Raw genomic sequence first — 10000 nt, forward strand, 5'->3', positions numbered from 1 at the left:
ATTATCTTTTTTGAGATCTCATTTGTAAGTTTGTTTAAGGTGTCAAAGGTGTTGTCGTGTCTTAGTAAGTGGTACGTGTTGTTGTTTGGTAGTTGTTGTCTTAGCTCTTGGGCTACATCATCGAAGAGGTGGCACTCATACACCACATGCTCTGGGGTGCCTTGCACTGCACCACAGTCACACGCTGGTGTAGCCTGCTTCCCAAACCTACATAGGTATGTTGGGTATGGTCCATGTCCAGTAAGAAAGTGCAGCATTCCTCTCGTAGGCGTGAAAAACGTCAGTTTTAATCTTTCTTCTATATCAGGTAGCAACTCGTATGTTCTGCGACCTGTATCCTCGTTGTTCCATTGTTCTTGCCACAGTTCTATCCCTCTCTTTTTGATGGTATATTTATCCCCTGCGTATACCCCAAGTATCTCCCTAATTTTGTCTCTGTTGTCCTTCTTTACCCAGTACCAGGCAGCCTGTTCACGAATTTTTATGTCCAATGGACAGATTCCCATTAGCACTAACAGCGCTCCCCCAGGTGTTGTCCTATAGGCTCCTGCTGAACGTAAAAGCATGTTTCGCTGCACTCTTCTTACGGCCATGGCAGGCATGACCCTCGTGAGTCTGTGTGCCCAGACTCCTGATCCATATCCTACTATTGAGGTTAATATGCTATTGTGATATAACTTTATTAGATCAGGTGGAAGGTGAAACCGCTTGTGTCCAATTCCAATAAGATTGTTTAGTAAAACCAGGGATTTCTGAGATACGGTGTCTATATGTGCTGCAAAGTTCCACCTCTCGTCGATGATTACACCCAGGTATCGGGCCTCGCGGCGCCGAAGGACTGGTATGCCGTTTATTCTTACTGTGGGGTTTCTGGCCAATTGGCCTTTGAGGAGTAGGTATGTGGATTTGTTGGGTGCAATCGTCATCTTGCTTCTATGGCACCACGATGTGAGAATAGTTATGGCTCTATCCACTTTCGGCTCTAAATCCTCGCGGCTTCTGCCGCCGACCAGCAGGAGGAGGTCGTCCGCGTATGCTATGACCTCTAGCACATCGTCACAGTTCTTTAGATCTTCAAGTAATGGCTCCATATTAATGTCCCAAAAGAGAGGTCCTAGGACAGAGCCTTGAGGACATCCTTTGGTAACAGTCTTTCTGACTGTGCCGCTAGTGGCCGATAGCCAGACCTCCCTGTCTGCACAATAGCTCCTCAGACAGCCATATAGCGGCCCTGGGCAGTTCTTCTCCCGCAAGCAGGAAAAGAGTGAGGGCCACCACAGGTTGTCGAAGGCGCCACTGATGTCTACCATGATGCCGACGACATACTTGTGCGGGGTGGAGCCACAGACCTCGGCAGCCAGGGCGATTGCGTCAGACGCAGAACGCCCAGACCGAAAGCCGAATTGCCTGTCACTCATCCCGCACAGCATGCGGTGTGCTGTCAGTCTGTCTGCTAGTAGCCTCTCAAAAAGTTTGCCCAGTACATCTAACAAGCAGATAGGTCTATACGATTTAATTTCTGTGGGATCTTTGTCTGGACTCTTTTTAATGATAATTATGTTAGCTTTTTTCCATATTTCTGGGAATTTCCCGAGTTTCAGACACTCGTTGTATAACTTAGTGAGAGGAGCTACGAGCTGGGGGGCAAGGAATTGCACCACTTCCGCAGTGATGCCGTCTGGACCAGGAGCTTTTCCCCTTTTGAGGGCCTTGATCTGGGCAGCAACCTCCTCCTCAGAGAAGGGGTAGATTCTGATTTTGTTGTTGTAGTCCCTTTGATCTTCTGTCCTTGTTCTTTTTTGTTCTTCTGTTTCATTTTCCTCCACATCGTCAGGCAACAGGACCCGAAGTAGGGCCTCAGCAGTTTCCTGCCACGTGCCCGTCATTCGGTCCCCGTCCCTGACGGTGGATAACACCATAGGTGATCTTAACTTCTCTCGAACAAGTTTGTACGGGACTCCCCATGGGTCTGTAGCCAGTTGGCTTTTTACGTAATTCTCCCAACTTCTGAGCCTTACTGCCCTTAACTCCTGTTGGAATTGTTCCTTGGTCTCTCGATAGATCTGCAACCATCTTTGTTTTTCTCTCCAGACGACACTCCGCTGGTAGTACCTCCTTGCCCTCCTTACAGCCTGTCGCATCTGTCCCAATTCGTTCGACCATGGTGTGGGGGTGGCCGCTACGGCTCTCCTCCTGGTTGGTACAGCAGCTCGCACCGCCCTGGTGATCGCCTGTACCAGTCCTTTGGCGCATTCTTCCACGTTTTCGTCACCCTCCAGCAATGTCGGAATGTTGCACTCCCTCGCGAGACGGTCCCAGTTGGTCTTGTTATAGTTGAGCTGCAGCTCCCACCCCATGTCCCAGCGGCACTCCCTTTCCCCAATGATGAATGTAATTAAGTTGTGATCACTGGTGGTTGCTTTGTCCCATACTCTCCAGTTGTCAACCTTTGTAGCCAGGTTTGGTGTCACTAAGGTGACGTCAATATTTGTGCCTTCTCCCCCTCCACCAGTATAGGTGGGGGGGTTCCCTTGTTGGTTGGCAACCACCAGTTGCAGTGCCATGATAGTCTCCTCAGCTTTTAACCCCCGATCGTCGTGCGTGCCACTGAACCACAGGGGGGACTTTGCGTTTATGTCTGCCGTTACGAGTATTCTGCGTCCCCGCAATGCCGTGGCAACTTGTGTAAGTAACTCCAAAAACTCCTCTATTCCTCTACCATATTGAAAGTATATGTTGCAAATGTAAATCACTCCTGTGGGTGTTTGAAGTTCCACGACATTGCAGTGTTCGCCTGAGAATTGCGCAAGGACTGTGGCTCTGATTGATCTATTAATGATTATAACTGCAGCTTTAGGCTCTATATTAGAATGTATAATTTGCCAATTTGCAGCCATGAATGGGATCCGTCCCGCGTGGGAGTACGGTTCCTGTAAACAGAGTACATCCAGACTCTTCTCCTCCACGACCCTTCGCAGTTCCTGCAAGACTAGCTTACTATTGTGTGTGTTTATTTGACCCACGTTTAGTTGGCTCACGTGGGTAGTAGGTATGAACGTGTGATTCTGGCCAGTTTTTTGACCAGTCGTGGGCTACTCTGCCATTTGTTATCACAGATTGACAATATAGTTCATCCAAGTCAAACTTCTCATTTCTTCTTTCGAAGACCTTTTTAACCAGTTCTCGCAGGGCCCCGAAGTCGGTGGGGAGATTCATTGTCTTTAGGTGGATTCTGTCTACCGCCTCCATTACTGGGAAGGTGACATCTCTACCATACTCGTGGCCAACACGTACCACGTGTCTCAGTGCAGTTGTGAGGATTGCCGGCTCCTCAAGTCTTGATAGCTGCAGAGCATGCTCCAGGTTGGGGTATATTCGTTGGGGATCAATTCCCAGTACACCCCGGGATGGTAAGTCAGAGGATGGGTTTGAGCTACTCACTTCATTATACTGGACATTTTTGGTGGTTACTAAATCTTTACTGTGTAATTGTGAACTCCCAAGTACAGGATGCCTGTGTGGTCCAGAATGCTCTTGTTTCGACCCAGGTCCCCAGCAAGGAGGAGAGGGAACGTCTTCTGCACATGGGTCTGTCTGTATGCAAACATCTTTCATTATTATCACCAAGGATCGTGGTTGCGTGATTTTCTGTAAGAATTCTCTGAATTTGTTTGCCCTCAGAGCGTCCCTCAGCCTCTTGCTTGGGGATTTCCTTTTAGGCTTCCTGAGTTCAGGTGTAGCCTCAGCCATAATCAATTCGAGAGATTAATCTCTGCTCTAGCATCCTGTACGTCGGGCAGTTCCTCCCAGTAGTATTGCATGGTTTCCTTCCCCTTTTGGTACAAGGAATGCAGATTGCGTTCTTATTGCAATTTTTTCTTGTGTGGTCCTCAGCCCCACACCTGGAGCAGGCCGGCTTCCTTTCACAATGCTTATGAACGTGGTCTAAATCACCACAATTGTGGCATCGGGGGACTACTAGATAGTCCCTAACATTTATTGCATGGAATCCAATGTAAATTTTCCCCATAGCGGTAAGTTTTCTCCACATCTTGCCGGAGACCTCGGCCACATGATGGACAACATCGCGTTCCCGAGGTCCCGTTTTAAAACGTAACTTGAATTCATTTCTGAATGTTTCATATTCTATATCTTCAAAATTTTGATTGTACATCGTTTCATAGATATCAGTTTCAGTTAATGCCACAGGTACATCATACAATATTACCAGAGGATTTCTTTTCTTGGGAGGTTCGCATTTAATGGCCTTATTAAGTTTGGTGTTATTGAGTATTTTGTCCCTGTCTTCCTCTGTCGCGAGATCTACAACAACTACATTTTTTGTGGCCTTGACTTTGTTTATTTTTATTTTATCCCTTGCTGGGTCAATTGTTGTTGTGAAGATCTCCTGTACCTTTTTAATAGTCTGGCCAGGCAGGGGTCTTAAAAAGACTGCCGTGTCTGGCTTTTTTGAGATCTTTGCAATAGTTTCTTTAGTTGTTTGGGCTTTTGTGGCAGGTTGCGCCACCACTCCGGCCCATGTCTTGACTGGCTGTTGTCTTAGTCTGGCATTCTCCTTTTCGAGCTCTTCAAGACGTCCCTCAAGCTTAGCGTTTGCGATAGCCCAGGCAGCGAGCTCGTTCTTTATTGCTGTGACTGCAGCCTGGCTTATTTTTCCATTCTTGATACTAGAGTCCAAAATTTGACTTATACGACAATGTCTGTCATAAACATTTTCATCATCTTGTCCCACTTCCTCCTGCGAGGTAGGGACAGTAGACATACTTGCCCTCGAAATAGCACTCGAATCACTCGTTTCCTGTTCAGCCATGATGATAACGAGTGAAAAAAGGTTGGGAGCCCGTCTCTTGCCCCGGACCGGCTCCTCTGGCATGGGGGGGGACTGTTGCAGCTCGCCCACCGACCTCGCCCCTAGGTCAAGGGCACTCCTGAGCTGCAGGGTTCAGCGCGCCGTTGCCAGCGCACTGGTCCCCGTCGAAGGCCTCGTCGTCGACGATTTCACTCGACGCTCCTCGGCAAGTGCACCCCGCACTCCGGAGAGGCGGATGCACCCCTCGCCCTTCGCCGCCTACTAGCCCGAGTTTCCACCTGAAGGCCAGGGACCCACTCCTACTCAGGTGGTGGGTCGGTCCCCCAGTCGTTCGGCGGTCTGGGCCCATCTAACCTAGCCCAGGCGATGTCACCACCTCCTGGGTTTGGCAGAACACGCCCCGGTTACCCAGGGGCGCGGCGAAGCACCCTTGCCGACTCGCGCCGCGATCCCACGCCGACAAACGAGGTCGCCGGCATGCAGAGCACCTGCTGGTCTGTGCCCTGCGAACAGAAAGGGACTGGTGTTCGGTCCCTCGACACAGCTCCCCCTGTGCCACGCACCCTTCGCTTTCGCATCGGGTTGGGTCGCAGCTCTCCCTTTCGTCGCAAGGCAAAATGCCAAGCTTAACGTCCGGCACCACGGGAAGGCGGAAAGAGCCACTTGGGAAGGAGAGGCTATGAGAGACGCTTCACTTCCCCTGTGAGGACGGCCGCGGCACACCCGACTGGAAAGCGATACGCCCCAGTGCGAGCTTCCGTGCCCTACGGCGCGCCGGCAGCGGGCGGGCCCGCCCCGAAACGCGCCGTCAAACGACTGACCTCACGCCAGACTCGGGACTCTGTTTGCATGTATTAGCTCTAGAATTACCACAGTTATCCAAGTAACGTGGGTACGATCTAAGGAACCATAACTGATTTAATGAGCCATTCGCGGTTTCACCTTAATGCGGCTTGTACTGAGACATGCATGGCTTAATCTTTGAGACAAGCATATGACTACTGGCAGGATCAACCAGGGAGCTGCGTCAACTAGAGCTGAGCAGCCGGCCGCCCGGGAGTGTGTCCCGGGGGCCCGCGCGAACACGCAAGCGTCCGCTCAATTATTCTGCAAACAGGAGGAGGCTGAGCTCCCCTGCACAACACACCTCGAAACCCTCTCAGGTCCCGGCGGCGCGCAGCGCCGTCCTAAGTACTTGGTCGGGTTCGAGAGAGGCGCAATCGCCCGGAGTTAGGCGAGTAGACGCTTTAGGTGCGACCACCCGTGCTCCCAACTGAGCTTGCCGCTGCCGACAGAGGCCCGGGAGCGTGCTGTCGTGGCATTGCCGGCGGGAGACAACACGCGCCACCTACGGTGACCGGCAGCTCCAACGCCAGCGCCACAGAAGGACAAAAGCCCCACTTGGGTGCCGAAGCGAACTCTCCCAGCACAGCGCACGCGCCAACACGTCCGCACAGCTGCGATACAAACCACCTGCGAGAACCGCTGGGGCGACCGAGCAGCAGACGGCGTCGCGGCGCCGAGCGCCGAGCGGCGGCGCATCCTCAGCGCACACAGTCCTCAATCGGACCAGCACACTGCAGATGGCCACCGCGCTTCGCACCGGGCCCGCGAGGACCTACTTTGGCCGCAAGGCGCCGCGAGCAGGGGGCGCCGGCGCGCAGCTGCGCCGCCTGCCGCGTCCGTCGGCCGGCGCGCCTGCCACTGGCCGCCCCCACCAGCCGGCTGTAGCGCGTGCGCCCACGCACCGCGCTGCCAGCACGCCGGGCGGCCCCCCCTCACCGGCCGGGGACGGTCCCACCCAGCCACCGCCGCGTATCGCCTCACACCCAGATCCCCTTTCACGTTCGTGGGCATGGTGGGTCCCCTTTCACGTTCGTGGGCATGGTGGGTATCCCTGAAACAACCGGTTAATAGCTCGACCGATCGTCGCCAACACTGATTCACCTCTAGCGAGAACAACCGCACCACAACGGGTTACCTGTTGTTCATTTGCGTAACGTCACCAGCAAACGTAGACGTCCATCGCCATTTGCAACGAGTATTGCATGCCTGTGTCAGGTGTCACAACACACTACGTCTGCCCACATAGACGCAACAACATGTGCACGCCTCGAGAACACGTGGAAGGTAGCCCCCGTACGTATGCGGTGTCCATTGCGCGAACGACTGTCAGCCGGCCTCTGCAGGATGTCGCAGATGTGGAACGCGGTGCAACATGCTATCACGGTGTGTGAGAAGAGACGACTACGTCCGAATACACGCTCCACCACATCAACAGACTGCTCATGCTGATCGCCATCCAGGGCGTCCGTTCCTCCCACACGTCTGAATGGCGTACCACACTGCAATCCAGCTCTTATAGGGAGACGACACGTAGCTGCGTGCACAATATTTGGACTGTATGGTCTGCCGTTGCTAGGCGCAGTCGTCGTACGGTCACACATGTGCCACGATGTATCATTCAGTACATACGGACCAATGTGCAGTACAGTTTGTGGGTTTTGCGTACATCGGCGGACAGGTGACAGGCCGTACCACAACGTAGGCTGAGTACGTCGGCATGCGAAGGGCATTGAACATGCAAACTTCTCAACGACCAGCTTGCGAAGGCAGGGGGGAAGGGGGGGGGGGTACGTCCTGCTGCTATCCACATTAGAGTGTATAGCAGGAGCATGTGGAAAGTCAGCAACACCTGCAAGGTGTTTAACATGACGCGATACACAGGGGACCGGGCAGTGCGAATAGCGAACTATATTGCGAGGGTTGCGGTTAGGCAACACTACACTAATTTAACGAGTTGCATAACAATTACAGAGCAGGTTCAGCGACAACGTGCGTCAGGTTAAGGCGCAATATAGGTTATGTTGAGGCGCAATATAGGTTAGGTTGAGGCGCAATATAGGTTAGGTTAAGGCACAACATGGGTTACGTTAAAGCGCAAATTAGGTTATGTTAAGGCACAACATGGGTTACGTTAAGGCACAACATGGGTTACGTTAAGGCACAACATGGGTTACGTTAAGGCACAACATGGGTTACGTTAAGGCACAAATTAGGTTACGTTAAGGCACAAATTAGGTTACGTTAAGGCACAAATTAGGTTACGTTAAGGCACAAATTAGGTTACGTTAAGGCACAAATTAGGTTACGTTAAGGCACAAATTAGGTTACGTTAAGGCACAACATGGGTTACGTTAAGGCACAACATGGGTTACGTTAAGGCACAACATGGGTTACGTTAAGGCACAACATGGGTTACGTTAAGGCACAACATGGGTTACGTTAAGGCACAAATTGGGTTACGTTAAGGCACAAATTGGGTTACGTTAAGGCACAAATTGGGTTACGTTAAGGCACAAATTGGGTTACGTTAAGGCACAAATTGGGTTACGTTAAGGCACAAATTGGGTTACGTTAAGGCACAAATTGGGTTACGTTAAGGCACAAATTGGGTTACGTTAAGGCACAACATGGGTTACGTTAAGGCACAAATTGGGTTACGTTAAGGCACAACATGGGTTACGTTAAGGTACAACATGGGTTAGGTTAAGGTACAATATGGGTTAGGTTAAGGTACAATATGGGTTAGGTTAAGGTACAATATGGGTTAGGTTAAGGCACAATATGGGTTACGTTAAGGCACAACATGGGTTAGGTTAAGGCACAACATGGGTTAGGTTAAGGCACAACATGGGTTAGGTTAAGGCACAACATGGGTTAGGTTAAGGCACAACATGGGTTAGGTTAAGGCACAACATGGGTTAGGTTAAGGCACAACATGGGTTAGGTTAAGGCACAACATGGGTTAGGTTAAGGCACAACATGGGTTAGGTTAAGGCACAACATGGGTTAGGTTAAGGCACAACATGGGTTAGGTTAAGGCACAACATGGGTTAGGTTAAGGCACAACGTAGGTTAGGTTAAGGTACAACGTAGGTTAGGTTAAGGTACAACGTAGGTTAGGTTAAGGTACAACGTAGGTTAGGTTAAGGTACAACGTAGGTTAGGTTAAGGTACAACGTAGGTTAGGTTAAGGTACAACGTAGGTTAGGTTAAGGTACAACGTAGGTTAGGTTAAGGTACAACGTAGGTTAGGTTAAGGTACAACGTAGGTTAGGTTAAGGTACAACGTAGGTTAGGTTAAGGTACAACGTAGGTTAGGTTAAGGCGCAATGTCGGTTAGGTTAAGGTACGATATAGCTTAAGTTAAGGTACAATATAGCTTAGGTTAAGGTACACATTGTTGTAGGGAAAGGTGTATTTGGGGGGGGGGGGGGCGGCAGGTTCGTTGATAGTGATTATCGTAAGTGCATGCCTGCGGGATCATCCGATTTGTCACGTCAGGATGCACTTGTGGCTCATGACAGGCGGCGTTCCGATTCCAAGGTTGTGGCAGATCTGTGTCTTTCATTCCTGCCATTGTTTGTGTACTGTGACAGGAGGCAGTATTGTGATGTTGGGTGCACCCCTGTGTAGGACATGTGTGGGTGTTCGTGGCTTAGCTGAGCAATGGCGGATGTCGGAAGGGTGGGATATTCTGTTTTCTGGGTGGACCTCCCGGTCTGGTTATGATAGTGTGGATTGTGTAATGTGGCGGAGAGGATGCACTGGATGTTCTTCCATGCTGGTGGTTAGATATTGTGTGTGTGTGTGCCTGTTACAGGCAGAGAGTAGTGTGTGATAAGAGAGTAGTGTGTGATAAGAGTGTCTGGCTGATGTGTGGTTCTCATTATGTGCAGAGTCTTTCAGCATGTATAGGGACGGTTGTATATATTATCTGTATTCTGATGGCTCTGCATCTATTACTAATCAGTGCCGTGTCTACGGTTACTCTGGTTCCAGTCGAAACTGTTCTATCTCTGTACATTAGTGACACTGCGGCTCCACTATGTTGCCGGCCCTGTCGGCCGTTTCCCCCAGTGTATGGCTAATGATTATCAGCAATCAGTCTATTAGTCAATACCGGTAGTGTGACGACGTCAAATGTCCGGGATGGGGGAAGCTACACCCTTCCCGTGGGTCAGGGCCTAGAAAGACTCTTCCCACGCAGGAGGCTCGGACTGTCGTTACTCTTCCGAGAAATATATTTGCCCAGCGTTTTTTGTGACTGCGAGTGCGACGCCCACGGGTACCGACATGGATGGGGCGCGTCCTAGCTGATCGCTC

The sequence above is a fragment of the Schistocerca serialis genome, unplaced genomic scaffold, assembly GCF_023864345.2.
Source record: "Schistocerca serialis cubense isolate TAMUIC-IGC-003099 unplaced genomic scaffold, iqSchSeri2.2 HiC_scaffold_1153, whole genome shotgun sequence".
Lineage (NCBI taxonomy): Eukaryota > Metazoa > Arthropoda > Insecta > Orthoptera > Acrididae > Schistocerca > Schistocerca serialis.